Genomic DNA, 18775 nt, shown 5'->3' on the forward strand with positions numbered 1-18775 from the left:
AGCTTCCACACTCTCTATCCAGATTACCATGTATGGGACTGGCCGTTTTATACCCCCCCCCCCCTAATGTTTATCATCTTGACGATATCTCTTAGATATGTCAAATTATAAGAGCATGCTACAGTCTGGAGTGTTAATCTGGTGTTGTGGTTTACGCCCTCTTCGAGCTACAGTATGGTGCGTTATTCTGGTGTTGTGGTTTACACCCTCTTCATGCTACAGTGTGGTGCGTTAATCTGGTGTTGTGATTTACGCCCTCTTCAACTCAATTGCATCGAATTGAAGATATCTCTAAATGAATTGGAGAAAGTTCTGTAATTCTTGATAGACCTAGCTCTAAACCAATTAAACTTTAATCTGCAATGTGCTGTATAATGGAGAACCAAATATATATCATTTGTGCAATTAGAGTCTCTCCCCAACTGAAGAATCGCTCTCTCTGATAATTCAATAGATATATGTTTAAATGTGTAGAAATCATTCTGTTAATCGGATGTCTCTCTGGGAACTAAGTTAAAGCTGTAACAAAATGGTCGTTGTTTTGGTGTCATACTACGCAACCAATGCACTTCCAGCGTCTTCTGATTTCATCTATAACCATTTCAAACTCCAATATATTAGCTTTCAATATCTTATGATTACCGGGTATTTTGGAAATACTTTGATCTTTGTTCGTCTCCTCCGATTTATGTATTTCTATGTCTCACCTCCATACATGAGAATTGGTCTGATATAGATTAATATGGGTTTTCAATGCTAGTCGAATACGACCAAGAAGGAACCGGGACTTCCGGTATTTTTATATCGGTAATAGGGTGTTGCATAAGATATTTTACTAATAATAGTATTACATAAATACTGATATTACATAATGGGGTATAAGTCTATATTACTTTCAAGATGATAGGTACACTGTGCACCATTGTGTATAAGAGTTTGACCATATTTCATAGGCGGGGATATTATCTTCCTTGAATACTTAGGTTCCTATTGATTTTCAAGTTTAAGGAGGAAAAACACACGGATCGTCATAATGGCGGAATATCAGCAATACTTGTATACTCGCTTTTAAACCTAATTGCATAGCTGGATAGCTCAGAGGGTTAACGTGTTGACTGGTGGATGACAACTGTCTATGTCAAAGTTAAAGTGTCGACTGCTGGATGTCAACTGTCTATGTCAAAGTTAAAGTGTCGACTGCTGGATGTCAACTGTCTATGTCAAGGTTAAAGTGTCGATTGGTGGAAGTTAACTGTCTATGTCAAGGTTAAAATGTCGACTGCTGGATTTCTACTGTCTATGTCAAGGTTAAACGTGTCGACTGCTGGATGGACTGCTGGATGTTAACTGCCTATGTCAAAGTTAAAGTGTCGACTTGTGGATGTCAACTGTTTATATCAAGGTTAAAGTGTTGACTGCTGGATGTCAACTGTCTATGTCAAAGTTAAAGTGTCGACTTGTTGATGTCAACTATCTATGTCAAGGTTAAAGTGTCGACTTGTGGATGTCAACTATCTATGTCAAGGTTAAAGTGTCGACTTATGGATGTCAACTATCTATGTCAAGGTTAAAGTGTCGACTGCTGGATGTCAACTGTCTATGTCAAGGTTAAAGTGTCGACTTGTGGATGTCAACTATCTATGTCAAGGTTAAAGTGTCGACTGCTGGATGTCAACTGTCTATGTCAAGGTTAAAGTGTCGACAGCTGGATATCAACTGTCTATGTCAAGGTTAAAGTGTCGACTGCTGGATATCAACTGTCTATGTCAAGGTTAAAGTGTCGACTGCTGGATTGTCAACTGTCTATGTCAAGGTTAAAGTGTCGACTGCTGGATGTCAACTGTCTATGTCAAGGTTAAAGTGTCGACTACTGGATGTCAACTGTCTATGTCAAGGTTAACGTCGAGAAACGAGTGCGTTTAACTTGATATATTGAATCCCTTATTGACTCCTTTTGCAAAATTATATTTTAAAATGTAAATAGTATGTTGATGTATGAGGCTTGTCCATATAGTTCGGGACTGGCCTCTTACCTTTCGAACGAAGTGGCGGATCATAATGAAAATTGCTATATGTGCATTTTATATGTAAGTGGTACATGTACATCATTGACCAATTGTCTGAGATATAGCTAGAAAAGCCTTTCAGTGATTAGAAACGAATTGTGAAACTATATATCATATCATTTAGAGCAATCATTGATGTCATCTTCTGAACGTAACCACAAAGTGTGTTAGCAGAAATATGATCAGCTGCAGATTAATTGAATTTATAGGACACAAAACCGAATACCCCCCTCCTCCTCATAATTTCATAATGAATAAATGATTAGCATATTATTCATTGTTAACTCTTTCTATACGCAAGGAAACTGGTTGATATTTACAATACTTCTAAGAGTATATTACATTTCTAAACTACAATGTTGAATGAAATCATAAGTAGTACAAGAAATCATTACCAAAGAGAAGGCCCCAACTTCTCCGCACTCACTAAAATTGATTCATTTCTCACTAATTGACATGTTTGAATATTTGAGAAAATATATATCTATGTAATCAAACATATTTTCACACAATGGTAAAAATTGACACAAATACATAGAAACGTTCGATTTTTATATGATTACTCTTTTCTGACAAAATTTTGAAAACGATTCCTTTAACAACTGAGTCCCAAGCGTCATACAAATTTTTATGATTGAATAGTTTTGCACTGGTCCGTCTCGCTGTGTTTGATATGACAATATCCGGTTTAAATCGATTCATGGTTTTCTACTATTTTTCGATATTTTTACTAGTGTTTGTTTGTTTCATTTATACCAGTCATATCCAAACATACATGTGTATTTTAAGTGTTTGACGCCAGAGTCACTTACCCACGAATTTTGCGGTTAACCTTCATTAGTTTGCACATTTGAAAATCTTTGGTCTAGGTTCAAGATGCCATGAAGCTAAAAATAAGTTGATATTTTTAGCTCACCTGAACCGAAGGTTCAAGTGAGCTTTTCTGATCATATTTTGTCCGGCGTCCGTCTGTCTGTCTGTCCGTCTGTCTGTAAACTTTTCACATTTTCATCTTCTTCTCATGAACCACTGGGCCAATTTCAACCAAACATGGCCAAAAGCATCCTTGGGTGAAGGGCTTTCAAGTTTGTTCAAATGAAGGGCCATGTCCCTTTCAAAGGGGAGATAATCACAAAAATGCAAAAATAGGGTGGGGTCATTTAAAAATCTTCTTCTCAAGAACCACTGGGCCAGAAGAACTGAAATTTACCTGAAAGATTCCTGACATATTGCAGATTTGAGTTTGTTTTAATCATGGCCCCCGGTGGTAGGATGGGGCCACAAGGGGGGATCAAAGTTTTACATACAAATATATAGGGAAAAACTTTAAAAATCTTCTTCTCAAGAACCACTAAGCCAGAAAAGCTGAGATTTACATGAAAGCTTCCTGACATAATGCAGATTCAAGTTTGTTCAAATCATGGGCCCCTGGGGTTGGATGGGGCCACAATAGGGGATCAAAGTTTTACATACAAATATATAGGAAAAATCTTTAAAAATCTTCTTCTCAAGAACCACTGAGCCAGAAAAGCTGATTTTTACATGAAAACTTTCTGACATAGTGCAGATTCAAGTTTGTTCAAATCATGGCCCCCGGGGATAAGATGGGGCCCCAAGGGGGATCAAAGTTTTACACACAAATATATAGAGAACAAATTTAAAAATCTTCTTCTCAAGAACCACTAAGCCAGAAAAGCTGAGATTTACATGAAAGCTTCCTGACATAATTCAGATTCAAGTTTGTTTAAATCACGGGCTCTGGGGGTTGGATGGGGCCACAATAGGGGATCAAAGTTTTACATACAAATATATAGGAAAAATCTTCTTCTCAAGAACCACTGAGCCAGAAAAGCTGATTTTTACATGAAAACTTTCTGACATAGTGCAGATTCAAGTTTGTTCAAATCATGGCCCCCGGGGGTAGGATGGGGCCCCAAGGGGGATCAAAGTTTTACATACAAATATATAGTTAAAATCTTTTTCTCAATAACCACTGAGTCAGAAAAGCTGATATTTACAAGAAAACGTTCTGACATAATGCAGATTCAAGTTTGTTCAAATCATGGCCCCCGGGGTGTAGGATGGGGCCACAAGGGGGGGGGGTGTCAAAGTTTTACATACAAATATAGGAAAAAGCTTTAAAAATCTTCTTCTCAAGAACCATTGGGCCAAAGAAGTTAACATTTACATGAAAGCTTTCTGATATAGTGTAGATTCCAGTTTGCAAAGGGTAGTTTGGGTCATAATAGGGACTAAGGTTTTACATGCAAATATATATGGAAAGTCTTCAGATATGGGCCAAGGTGACTCAGGTGAGCGATGTGGCCCATGGGCCTCTTGTTTCTTCTCTTATTGGTTCTCCTTGTGTCCTTTATGTATGTATTCAAGGCTGCCACTGGTCCGTGAGCCCCGGATGTAATCACTGAATGCTGGAACATTAGGCTAACTTGTTGCAAACAAATTAGTTTAGAATTCAGTTTATGGTTTCCAACTGGAAACATAGCCCTGATTTATTGCAATGTAACAATTACATGGTTAGTGAGCAATGTTTACAATTTCACTTTAGAAATATGTCTTACCTAATTAACATTTTCAACTGTATATTATTTTACGTTCCATTCACGAATTGTTCACTCACGTAGGGACGGTAACAGCTTTCGGTGAAGTGCCACAAAATTCAACCAGTAATGCATAGCGCTTACCGTCACAGCAGGCGGTTCTGTATCATACCAACGCCCATAGTGATACGGGCGCTCCGTTTTGAATGCTATATAAAAAAAAAAAAAAACAACCGCGCCGTGACTTTTACTTAGAACTACGGTGATACGGTGTGCCGGGGACTTAGAACTACGGTAATACCGGGCGCTGGGGACTTAGAACTACGATAATACCGGGCGCTGGAGACTTAGAACTACGACAATACCGTGTGCCGGGGACTTAGAACTACGGTAATACCGGGCGCTGGGGACTTAGAACTACGATAATACCGGGCGCTGGAGACGTAGAACTACGACAATACCGTGTGCCGGGGACTTAGAACTACGGTAATACCGGGCGCTGGGGACTTAGAACTACGGTGATACCGTGTGCCGGAGACTTAGAACTACGGTAATACCGGGCGCTGGGGACTTAAAACTAAAATAATACCGGGCGCTGGGGACTTAGAACTACGGTAATACCGGGCGCTGGGGACTTAGAAATACGATAATACCGGGTGCTGGGGACTTAGAACTAAAATAATACCGGGCGCTGGGGACTTAGAACTACGGTAATACCGGGCGCTGGAGACTTAGAACTACAATAATACCGGGCGCTGGAGACTTAGAACTACGATAATACCGGGCGCTGGGGACTTAGAACTACGGTAATACCGGACGCTGGGGACTTAGAACTACGGTAATACCGGGCGCTGGAGACTTAGAACTACGATAACATCGGGCGCTGGGGACTTAGAACTACGATAATACCGGACGCTGGGGACTTAGAACTACGATAATATCGGGCGCTGGGGACTTAGAACTACGGTAATACCGGGCGCTGGGGACTTAGAACTACGGTAATACCGGGCGCTGGAGACTTAGAACTACGATAACATCGGGCGCTGGGGACTTAGAACTACGATAATACCGGACGCTGGGGACTTAGAACTACGGTGACACCGTGTGCCGGAGACTTAGAACTACGGTAATACCGGGCGCTGGGGACTTAGAATTACGGTGATACCGTGTGCCGGGGACTTAGAACTACGATAATACCGGGTGCTGGGGACTTAGAACTAAAATAATACCGGGCGCTGGAGACTTAGAACTACGATAATATCGGGCGCTGGGGACTTAGAACTACGATAATACCGGACGCTGGGGACTTAGAACTACGGTGACACCGTGTGCCGGAGACTTAGAACTACGGTGATACCGGACGCTGGGGACTTAGAATTACGGTGATACCGTGTGCCGGGGACTTAGAACTACGATAATACCGGGTGCTGGGGACTTAGAACTAAAATAATACCGGGCGCTGGGGACTTAGAACTACGGTAATACCGGGCGCTGGAGACTTAGAACTACAATAATACCGGGCGCTGGAGACTTAGAACTACGATAATACCGGGCACTGGGGACTTAGAACTACGGTAATACCGTGTGCCGGGGACTTAGAACTACGATAATACCGGGCGCTGGGGACTTAGAACTACGATAATACCGGACGCTGGGGACTTAGAACTACGGTGACACCGTGTGCCGGAGACTTAGAACTACGGTAATACCGGGCGCTGGGGACTTAGAATTACGGTGATACCGTGTGCCGGGGACTTAGAACTACGATAATACCGGGCGCTGGGGACTTAGAACTACGGTAATACCGGGCGCTGGAGACTTAGAACTACGATAATATCGGGCGCTGGGGACTTAGAACTACGATAATACCGGACGCTGGGGACTTAGAACTACGGTGACACCGTGTGTCGGAGACTTAGAACTACGGTAATACCGGGCGCTGGGGACTTAGAATTACGGTGATACCGTGTGCCGGGGACTTAGAACTACGATAATACCGGGCGCTGGGGACTTAGAACTACGGTGACACCGTGTGCCGGAGACTTAGAACTACGGTAATACCGGGCGCTGGGGACTTAGAATTACGGTGATACCGTGTGCCGGGGACTTAGAACTACGATAATACCGGGCGCTGGGGACTTAGAACTACGGTGACACCGTGTGCCGGAGACTTAGAACTACGGTAATACCGGGCGCTGGGGACTTAGAATTACGGTGATACCGTGTGCCGGGGACTTAGAACTACGATAATACCGGGCGCTGGGGACTTAGAACTACGGTAATACCGGGCGCTGGAGACTTAGAACTACGATAATATCGGGCGCTGGGGACTTAGAACTACGATAATACCGGACGCTGGGGACTTAGAACTACGGTGACACCGTGTGTCGGAGACTTAGAACTACGGTAATACCGGGCGCTGGGGACTTAGAATTACGGTGATACCGTGTGCCGGGGACTTAGAACTACGATAATACCGGGCGCTGGGGACTTAGAACTACGATAATACCGGACGCTGGGGACTTAGAACTACGGTGACACCGTGTGCCGGAGACTTAGAACTACGGTAATACCGGGCGCTGGGGACTTAGAATTACGGTGATACCGTGTGCCGGGGACTTAGAACTACGATAATACCGGGCGCTGGGGACTTAGAACTACGGTAATACCGGGCGCTGGAGACTTAGAACTACGATAATATCGGGCGCTGGGGACTTAGAACTACGATAATACCGGACGCTGGGGACTTAGAACTACGGTGACACCGTGTGTCGGAGACTTAGAACTACGGTAATACCGGGCGCTGGGGACTTAGAATTACGGTGATACCGTGTGCCGGGGACTTAGAACTACGATAATACCGGGCGCTGGGGACTTAGAACTACGGTAATACCGGGCGCTGGAGACTTAGAACTACGATAATATCGGGCGCTGGGGACTTAGAACTACGATAATACCGGACGCTGGGGACTTAGAACTACGGTGATACCGTGTGCCGGGGACTTAGAACTACGATAATACCGGGCGCTGGGGACTTAGAACTACGGTAATACCGGGCGCTGGGGACTTAGAACTACGATAATGGGAAAAGAGTACCAATTCTTTTCCCATAGACCTCAATGTTAACCTTTGGCCCTCTCACTAATTAACTATATCGATTTTAAAGAAATGACCGCAAACATTTTAAGTTCATTCCAAGTGTTGATAAAAAATGACAAAAAATATATAGGGTCCCGTGCCTTTTATAGGCCATATTTGTACTTTTTTACAACACATTGCAATCTGCAGTAAATTACACACTTCATTTTAAGCACACCCCTACCATGGTAATTTCCTCAGTCATTTCTCGATTTTGTGCGATAATTTTTCATCCTGACAATTAATTTGAACCTCTATAATATTTCTTTCAATTCCAAATAATTTCACTCTTGATATTAACCAATCACGCAACACCTAGACATTTATACCTCCGCTCAATCTTGGGTAAACTCCGTCCGGGTTACGCATACGGGGGTTTGGTACTCTCATTCCTATAATACCGGGCGCTGGGGACTTAGAACTACGGTAATACCGAGCGCTGGGGAAAAAACACTCACATAAATCTAGCAACAACAAAGATAGGTCAAACAATTAAACATAAATCTAGTTACAACAAAGATAGGTCAAACAATTAAACATAAATCTAGTTACAACAATCGTGAACTAACGTCGCCGTGCCGTTTCCTGTTTCGGGTTTGGGATGAATCAAATGGTAGACTAGTTTGTTTAGACTAGATTTGTCCTTACAAGTTCCGGTAGGTTTGCAGGCAATGCATTATGTGTCATGTACAAGGTCAATGCCAAGGTCACTTAGGGAAATTCCGAAAATCTTTGTGTGCAAGATTTAGTTAAATTTTCTTACTGAAATCAATAAACGAAATCTAGGATAGACATGTCAATCCCTATATTTGGTTTTCCCCGTGTCTGTGTGCAAGGCAATGTTCCGCTTTGTAGGGCTGTAGTGTACCTTTCCCTTTTCACATTTTCAGAAAAATCACATCGATGTGATCTCCAAAGTGTCACCAGAAAGAAGTCCTAGTTTCCTCTATAGCGAATTGTCAATCCCTGCGTCGCTTTAATCACTCAATGGAAAATAATATTTCCCAGTAAAAGGATAGAGCTAAAGCGTATGCATTATACAGGGAAGATTTAGCGTCAGAGTCTCCAATAAGTATGGTGTGCACGTTCCTAATTAATGTTTATCTGGAGTATGATGGAAGTTACATGTCGTGTTGGCGTTGATTTGTTTTTCCTGGGTCTCCATTTATCATAGAACCATATAATTTCCGCGGTCTAAAGATGGGTTAAAATGGTCATTATCCAGACCAATCATTGGCTTTTATTTTGCATTAGATCTCTATTTATTTTAATTACATCATTTGTTTAAAAATATGTGACTTTTCCAGAATATCGATCTCTGTTTATGTTACTTCATCCTATGGTTCGTGCATTTGCAAAAGAATTAAGTTTCCTTTTATACTACAAATATATTGATAATACACTGCACTACTTGCAATATATAGAAATAAACAGTAAAATTGTACACTAGCTAGTTAATGTATCGTAAATCATAATTATAACGAAGAGCTCTCCTCTTCAATAAAATTCTTAATATTTCCATGTAGTAATTTATTGTGAAATTGAATTTTTCATGATTATACACACGGAATGTTTGTATGAATACTTCTATATCCCAACTTTCATTAATTTCCCTCTATATGTTTAACGTAGGATATTCACTTTTACCAGGCAGTTGGCGAAGAAGAAGGTTCGACAGGTTGCAGTATACGGATGTTAAATGTTTGTTGATGTTTGGCCTCCTGACTTCACTTTCTGTGTACATCTATCTGTGTTATTGTAATTTACAAGTCATTCTACAACAATAAAGTTTTGCAGAGATCACCAACAATCTTCATTTCTAATGTAATTCTTTATGCGGAAATTAATGTGGAATAGTGTTTATTGTTAGTCATTGATTGAGATGCTTTTAAATAAACTGTGTTTCTTGATCATCAAATTTTGAGTTCTTTCTAACTTTACTGCGTACAGTGCTTTGTAGACCTTATCGAACTTTGCCCATATTCTTACTGGGCTGGCGTCCATGATACCTCATCAAATATAAAGCCGTGATGTATTGTAACCCGGATTTATGAACCTCAAGGAGAACAAAAGCCGGTGCTCAAAATGTTTGGTGAGAAATGTGTATTTTCAGTAGCGACAAAGATATATCCAACTTTATAATTTACATCCATATTTTCGATAATAAAGTGAATGGTTGACATCAACTACGTGACTTACAAACAACAGGTCTAATGATATTGTTATACACGTTCATCCAATTTATTTTACGAATGTCTTAATAAACGTAAAACGAGAACAGGCAAATCCCTGACTATAATCAATCCAATCACAATATCTTACTTTAATTACTACAATATTGACTAGGTCATTCTACCTCCTACTGTTTGATTCAGCGAAAGTATATCAGTGACGTCACAACAAAGCACCGACCCATGCGGTCACACTTCGACATGTATTATCTCCAACAATATCAATGCATACTCGCTGATATTTAGACCACGCCACAGGCACTCGACATTTTGAATATCTATAATCTATAAACAAACTATTCACAAGGTATACCACGCCGTCATCTTGTCTAGCTATAAACAAACTATTCCACAAGGTATACCACACCGTCATCTTGGGTTCTTTTTTACCAGCTGCATCACTTGCAAACCTAAACTTTCTGTGTCAGCCTGTCCCAAAACCACACAACTGTGCCCGAATTTTATTGTTTCAGGACTGCATACTGCCTAGCTGCATTCAGAGCCACCCCCTTTTCCCTACACAAGCGCCAAAGGATATATATGTATCAGCATTATAATTATGTCAACTTCCGTCCCCCTTTTAGCGATTTTTCGCATTTGCTGTAGATGACATTCGACAGTTGATTATGGCATGCAAGAGACAAGATCTTGACAGAGATGCTTCCTTACGGTAGGGTCTATTTGATCATGTTATATAGAACTTTTCGCCAAAAATTGCAAGTGATGCGGCTGATAAAAAAGAAAACCAAGTTGGCGGCCTGATATACCATGTGAATATTTTGTTTATAGGAAAACAATTTTCTATTACAGATATTTAAAATGTCGAGTACCTGTGGACCACGTAAATTATCTTTAATCTGTTTACAGCTTAAACAAACATGAATGCAGTATATTTACCTAAAGGAGAATGAAAATGTTTGGTGACAACTGTGTTTATCAGGAGCGACAACAATAGTTCAAATTCTAAAAATATCCACCAACACATCTTTTTTATACGCCTGTCTAAGACAAATGTTATGGCACGAAGCGGGACAGGCGGACGGATACGATACCCTTCAGAATGAACAGAAAATGTGAAAATAAAAATGCATCATTTGAAATATTTTTACTTCTATTTATCATTGAGTTATTGAAAATAATAATGATTACTCAAAAATGAAATTGAGGAAGATATATTCATTCGCCAAACATCCAGGCCTCGACCGATCTTTCTGGTCTAAATATTGGCATAACATAACGGAATCAGGAGGAGTGTTAGTGGACGTGTAAGTAGAGATGCATATTATACATGTATTTAATATTTACAACCTCCTGTCATTTCATTTCCTATCGTACCACTGACACCAGTATACAAAGCCGTCAAGCCTTAATTGGTTTTAGTTCAAATATACTGCCCCGATTTAAGAACACAGTCCCCTAAGTGCCCCAACGAAACAGTCTGACAACTATGAAAATGCACGATAATCTATACTTTTTTAAAATCATTTTGATGTGCACTATAAAGTAAACCAGACCTTTTTGCCATACCCCCAGCGGTATTAAGGGACCCCCTCCACCCACCTACCCCTCTTCGATGCTTCTTGGGCTTGCCCCCCCCCCCCTCCCCCCACCTAAATTACCTACACCTCACAACAGTGCTAGCTACATATATTATGTACACCCTTGATTTAAATGATTATTGTTAATAGATAAAACGTCGTCGATATATTTAAATGTCGAGTTGAAGGCCACAGCAAGAGATGTTTTCTTCTCATGTAGAATCTAGAAGCTTTTGAATAAATTACTACAGGGTGAGAAGTTGTGATCTGAATAGGGAGATAGGACTACAGGGTGAGAAGTTGTGATCTGAATAGGGAGATAGGACTGTAGGACTCGTTTGTCTTTAATATTTTTCTCAGAAAATAAAAATTAAAAAAATAAAATCCTCCCACCCGCCCCATACTTTTTGCTGACCCTGGATGATAATCTACTAATTAAGTTGAATTGGCCCAATGAAAATTCATTGAACACACACTGACAGACTGAGGCAGTTAAATTCATTGAACACACACTGACCGACTGAGACAGTTAAATTCATTGAACACACACTGATAGACTTAAGCAGTTAAAAATCTATATTTGATCCCCATTTCTCAATAACTTAGGTATGACATCTCATGCCTGCATTCTGATAGTAAATTGATCATATTATTTTCTTCTTTTGTAAAATAATATGTGAAAACTCCGGGACCGGTGGGACCGAGAAATAAAAACAGTGCTAAAAGCCGGTCCCGGTCTCGACATTTTTCCTCAATAGCCGCTTTAATCTACCTTTTCATAAAAAATATAAGGACGTGATACTCAATGGCATCCCTTTGTATACATATATTTATTGTGTGTATAGGTTTTTTATTCCAGTATTGTTTATACATGTATTTATGTCAGAATCGAACTCAACTACATGTACATGTACGTGACATTTTGTCCCAAATGATCGCGTTACACTACCTTTTCATTAGAAGATAAGGATGTAGAAGGAAAATAATATATATGTACTTATCCTGGTGTATTTGTTTGTAATTTACAGTTAGTTTATTTGTTCATTTATTTTATTTCTTCTATTCCTGTCAAAATCAGTATTTATCACAATAAATACGTTACCTTTATAAATTTGGATATTCACCTGCTTGCAGTCTTGTATCGGAAAAAAACCATGTAAACAAAAAAGCACCCTTCGTGACCCGCCACCTCTGACATGCTCAGAAACCAACATCCGGTATCATCTTTTCTTTTCCGCCGTTGTGGAGTGCAGTCACGTTTTTCTCGAGGAGGAAAAGAATTTTTTCTACTTGCTAATTTTGGCTAAGTATTGCATGGTAGTTTTTGTTATTACTTACATTATTAAGCATTATGGCGAATGAAGGTGAAAATGTTAAATTACCTTTTATTGCTGTAGAGGGAGAGTACTGGGATTCTGTTGACTCTAGAAGTTTTGGTCCCATGGAATCTGACCCTTTTCTTTCTTATGGGAATGTCATGGATTCTCCAGGAATTCCTTCTACCCCGGTTACTTCGGTAGGTCAAATTAGAGCTACATCTACTATTACGCGACCTCCTGGTAGTCCGGTGGCTAGTTCTCGCCCTGAGAGTTTTCCTTCGGGTAATCGTAGGGAGACGTTTTATCGGTCTAGGTGGCCAGCTAGATTTCCTCATCCCATGTATTCTGTGCCACCTTATCCCTACTCGACTCAACCTGTGTGGACAGGGCAAGGTTTTGTTAGTAAACCAAACTTAATGGAGTCCTCCAATAAGGACGAAATTAAATGTTTGGTTTCCTCTATTCAGAAACTGGAGGCTTCTATTTCTTCAAAATTTGTGACAGTGGAACGTAGACTAGATTTGATTGAAAAAAGCAAATCAGCTACGTCCCCCACTGTTCCTGGGGCTGCTCTTGTCACCCCTCGGCCCGCTTTTGATAATAAAGCGGACGAGGAGGTTGACTCATTATCTTTGGCTCCCAGTAGTCAAGAGGCATCTTTTCTCAGTGATAATTGCCTATCTCCGGTTCCTTCAGTCGATGAAGTTGGGCTTTCTCAGGAGCAACTTCCGGTAGAGAATCTCACTCTGAAAGCCAAAGTGTACGCAATTCGTAGAGAATTGTCAGGTCCCGATTCTTTAGTTTCTCCTCCCAGGAGTTCTCACAAACCTTCTGATTTTCAGTCCTGCTCTGGTCTTGTGAGAGATTCTTCTAAGTCGTATGCTTCTTTTCCCGAGTCTAGTCATTTTAAATCTGCATTGGCTTCCATTAATTCTCATCTTGTCGACGATCAGATGTCCTCCAATAAGGCCTCTAATTTAGTTAGACAAAATCTGGCTTTTAGTACATCTTCTTTCCCTGGTAAGGTTAGAATGAAGTATTTTGATATTCATGATGTTTCCTTGGGAAAATCTCAACCTGTTTTTGATAAGACTTTTTCCAATCTTCTTGGTGCTAAGTCTTCTGAGGGGGTCAAGTTATCTCAGACTTCTTATTCTAGGTCGGAGAACAATCTTCGGGGTGTTGCCGCAGCTTTACAGTATGCGGAGCACTTTCTTGCTGCTGCAGGTGCCTCTCTTAAAGATAAGGGCGAAGAATTTGATGATGTTCGTTCTTTTCTTCTCCAAGTAGATAGATGTATTTGCACTTCTCAGCTCTTGAATCTTGGCACTATTGCCAATTTTTCTTTAGCTAGGAGACAAGAGATTCTTCAAAAATCTAACGTCTCTGAGTTTCTTAAAGACAACCTACTTTTTTCTCCTCTTCATAAAGAGCAGTTATTTGGCATCTCTTTACGCAAATTACAAGAGGAATTACACAAAGAACCTCCTACTGTTAAAGTAGATGTACAACTCAACAATGGTAGTTCTAGGCGTGTTTCTTGTTCTTCTAAATCAGACTCTTCTAGAAGTAAGTCGCAAGGTGCTACTAAATCTGGCTCTTCTCTGCAAGGTTCAAATAATCTTAAGAGAAGTAATGAGCATCGTTCTTTCCCATCGGCTTCTGGAGCTAATAATAAAAAACCCAAAGTAGCCAAGGGTAAGAAATCTCAGTTTTGATGCCTCCCCCCTCCTGTAGCACAATCCACTCTTTCCGAGGAAGTAGGTGTTCCCTTTCCTCATCTTCCTGTGGGAGGACGCCTCTCTCTTTTTCTTCCTCATTGGTCCCGTCTCATTTCGGACAAATGGGTTCTTTCTGTGCTACGGAGGGGTTTAGAGCTTCAATTTCGAGAACAGCCTCCTCTCTCTGCGGTTCCTCTGGAATTTTCTATGACCAGAGACCCGTGGAAAAATCTGTTGTTACAAGAGGAAGTGTCTCTACTTCTCCAAAAGAATGTATTGGAAGAAGTAAGTCCACCTCTAGGTTGGGGGTTCTACTCTCGTCTCTTTCTTGTACCCAAAAAGAATGGACAAATGAGACCTGTGTTGGACCTCTCTTTTCTGAATCAGTATCTGGTGATTCCACATTTCAAAGTGGAGACCAACAGGTCGATCAGAACCTCTCTCCATACAGGGATGTGGACGTCTTCTTTAGATCTGACGGATGCTTATTTTCATGTCCCTATAGCTCCGGCTTATCGGAAGTTTCTTCGTCTGGTCTGGGAGGGCAAGGTATATGCTTTCAGGGCAATGCCTTTTGGCCTATCTACTGCTCCACTAGTGTTCACAAAAATTTTTCAAACAGTGGTTGCGTATCTACACTCCCAGTCCATTTTCATCCATACATATCTAGACGATTCTCTGATCAAGAATTTTTCTTTCAACCTTCTTCATCAACATACTCATCGAGTTATTCATCTTCTGTTGAAGCTGGGTTTCCTTATTTCTTGGGAAAAATCAGAGATAGTTCCCAGTCAGAGTTTCATTTTCCTAGGGGAACAATTTCGAACAGATCTTGGGATAGTTCTTCCTCCAGAGGAGAAATTTCTCAAGCTTCAGTATCTGTTGGATCAACTACTTTCAGCCAAACAGGCTTCAGCTCGCCAGTTTCTACAACTGATAGGTTTTCTGATTTCTCTGATGGACATAGTACCTTTAGGTCGTCTTCATATTCGCCCCATTCAGTGGTATCTTCTGGAATTTTGGGTACCAGCCTCACAACAGTGGGAAGCTGTTATTCCCATTCTTCCCAGATTGTATCCTCATCTTCTGTGGTGGTCAGTGAGAGAGAATGTTATGATAGGTTGCTCGCTAGACCCCCCAGTTCCTTCTATGACCCTGTTTACAGATGCTTCTCTGACAGGCTGGGGAGCTACCCTGGAAGGCAGAGAGGCATCAGGTATATGGTCCGGTCTCCAGTTGACAGAACACATCAATTTACTGGAGATGCGGGCTGTTCTTCTGGCATTGAAACACTTTTCCCAATTTGTTCAGGGTCAATCTCTGATGATAGCCACAGACAATACAACAGTAGTGGCTTATCTGCAGAATCAGGGCGGCACACATTCTCAGTCTCTTTACCTTCTGTGCAAAGAAATTCTGTTGTTTTGCCGTTCCCTGGGAATTCGCTTGTCAGTCAGGCATGTTCCTGGCAATCTGAATCTAGTAGCGGATGCTCTCTCAAGGTCACTGCACCCAGTGAATACAGAATGGGAGTTACATCCAGCAGTCTTTCAGGAGATCTGTCTCAAGTGGGATCGTCCTCATATAGACCTCTTTGCTACGCATCTGAATTGCAAACTGCCAACGTTTGTGTCTCCGATTCCAGACAACAAAGCTTTAGCAGTGGATGCAATGTCTTTCGATTGGAAGGGGATGTTTTCTTACATGTTTCCTCCTTTTCGCCTCCTTCCCAAGATTTTACACAAAATCAGGGTAGAAATTTGCAAGACCATTCTTATTGCTCCAGCATGGCCAAAACAATCTTGGTTTCCAGATCTTCTTCAACTGTGTTGTGCGAGACCAATTCTGCTTCCTCTCAGGAAAGATCTTTTGTCTCAATTCAAAGGCAGGAAAGTTCATCAGAATCTTTCCAACCTCCATCTACACGCATGGTTACTGTCAGGGAATCTCTCAGACAGGATGGCTTTTCTGACAGAGCAGCCAAACGTATCTCTAGTTCAGTCAGAAAATCTACAGGAGCAATTTATGACTCTAAGTGGAACATCTTCTGTTCTTGGTGTCGTTCAAAGGAAATTGATCCTCTCGCAGTTACTGTCCAACAGTTAGCTGAGTTTTTAGTCTATCTGTTTGAAGACAAAGGTTTCTCTCCCTCTACTATTAAGGGCTATCGTTCAGCTTTATCCAGAACTATAGCTTTGTCAGGAGGTCCTGATTTTGGGAAGAATGAGTTCTTGTCCCTCATGGTCAAGAATTTTTGTTTGGAACGACCTAGACAACGTAGGTTGGTTCCATCCTGGAATTTAGCTTTGGTTCTTAGGACTTTACAATTTCCTCCTTTCGAACCTTTATTTTTAGCTCCCTTTAAGTTTTTGACCTTGAAGTGCTGTTTTTTATTAGCTTTAGCTTCTGGTCGTAGAAGGAGTGAGATTCATGCTTTCTCCATTGCAGATTCTTGTCTCAGATTTTCTGCAGATAATTCTTCAGTTACTCTGTTGACAGATCCATCTTTCTTAGCCAAGAATCAGTTATCAGACAAAGGTTCTGGACCTATTGTTATTCCTGCTCTACCTAAATCATTAGGTAATCAGGATTTATGTCCAGTGCGTACACTTCAGAAATATATTTCTGTTTCGTCAACGCTCAGACCTTCTGGTTCTACTAGACTTTTCATTCCTATTAAGAAAGGTCTAAGTGATATTTCGGCTAAGACTATTTCTACTTGGCTTTGTCATACTGTTAAGATGGCTTACCAATCTTCATCTCCAGAAGCCTTGTCTCGTGTTCAAGTTCAGGCACATGAAATTAGAGCCTTGTCTTGCTCCTGGGCTATTTTCAATTCCTCCTCTATGTCGGAAATCATGTCAGCTGGTTATTGGAGGTCTGATAGTACCTTTTATAACCATTACCTTAGATCTATGCCCCTTCATAGTGACAGTTTGTTCTCGCTTGGACCTCTAGTTTCAGCTCAAAAAGTGGTTTTTCCTCCTAGTTGCCAATCTCAGGGGGATTCAGCTCTACTTTGAATTCTGCTTATCTAAATTTATAAAGGTAACGTATTTATTGTGATAAATTCTAAATTTTTAGTATTAAAATTTGTATTTGTTAAATAAATACTTACCTTTATAAATCAGAGGTCCCAACCCACCTCCCCTTCATCCCCCTTCTAATTTTTTGTTTTATGTCAAAGAATAGATGATACCGGATGTTGGTTTCTGAGCATGTCAGAGGTGGCGGGTGACGAAGGGTGCTTTTTTGTTTACATGGTTTTTTTTCCGATACAAGACTGCAAGCAGGTGAATATCCAAATTTATAAAGGTAAGTATTTATTTAACAAATACAAATTTTAATACTAAAAATTTAGATTTCAAAGATTCATGTTTGGTATTCCGAACCCGATCTCTTTATATGGGTATATAACCAATAACCAGTTGTATATAACCAATAAATAATAACTATAAAATATTTTTTCCTTTCTTATTTCATACTTAGTTTTCTTTTTTTTTTTTTTTTCAGTTGTGGTTCTTTTAGATACAATGCTTTTAAAAAGGTCCACCTAATATATTTATAGTATCTATAAAAGTGTGTCATACATAGAGCACATGCTCACCAAAAATTCTCAGATTCTGTATACTTATACAGAAGATACCCTCTGACTTTAGATGATCTTCAAATACTCAATGGTGTGTTTTACTGTAATATTATGTGGTAACTATATTTATTGTGAATAGTTATATACGTATATGTGCAAACATATATGTATTAATTATGCTGCACAAAAACTGTTGGTTTCCTATTTTCAAAATATCTTATATTTCAAAGTGCATAAATTTGACATAAACTGATAAATTTACAAACAATGAAATCTACATTTATAAATATGCAAGACATACACGTAAATTTATTTAAGAAATAAATTTCAGTTTTGAAAATACAAATAGGCCTACTGTTAGCGCTTCATGAAAAGTATGCCTGCGTGAAGCATTTTATACCCTCGTGTATTTTTACTAACCATTCAAGAGTTATGGCTAAAGCTAAAGATTTTCAAAAGTAGGTCAAATTTGAAAAGTGAAGAATTGCATGTAAAGAAAGGTCTTGTCACAAGGAGTACACATGTGAAATATGAAAACCCTATCAACATGCATTCAAAAGTTATGCCGAAGGTTCAAGTTTTTGCTGACAAACAGACGGATGGACCAAAAACTAT

The 18775-nt window shown here is 40.2% G+C and overlaps 2 protein-coding genes and 1 long non-coding RNA gene across 6 annotated transcripts in view; 2 read left to right on the forward strand and 1 right to left on the reverse strand.

The window, feature by feature from the left end:
- Positions 1-9673, forward strand: part of LOC125659079 (uncharacterized) — a 47980-nt gene extending 38307 nt beyond the window's left edge. For 3 of the 4 annotated variants that reach the window (XM_048890626.2, XM_056149642.1, XM_056149641.1), the window contains exon 6: positions 9413-9673. The gene's annotated coding sequence lies outside the window, so the exon portion shown is untranslated. Of the gene's footprint in view, positions 1-9394 lie in introns of all 4 variants that reach the window. The other variant, XM_048890627.2, reaches the window with a different exon arrangement.
- The window catches only part of LOC125659626 (2'-deoxynucleoside 5'-phosphate N-hydrolase 1-like), a 370196-nt gene extending 352453 nt beyond the window's left edge, over positions 1-17743 (reverse strand). The window contains exon 1 of the mRNA XM_056149645.1: positions 17690-17743. The gene's annotated coding sequence lies outside the window, so the exon portion shown is untranslated. The remainder of the gene's footprint in view (positions 1-17689) is intronic.
- On the forward strand, positions 10568-11093 carry LOC130050225 (uncharacterized). The gene is made up of 2 exons (XR_008798650.1): positions 10568-10663; positions 10861-11093. It is a non-coding gene; the product is annotated as an uncharacterized LOC130050225 (long non-coding RNA).
- Positions 17744-18775: the final 1032 nt, after the last annotated feature.

Source organism: Ostrea edulis, chromosome 9 (assembly GCF_947568905.1).
Source record: "Ostrea edulis chromosome 9, xbOstEdul1.1, whole genome shotgun sequence".
Taxonomy (NCBI): Eukaryota; Metazoa; Mollusca; class Bivalvia; order Ostreida; family Ostreidae; genus Ostrea; species Ostrea edulis.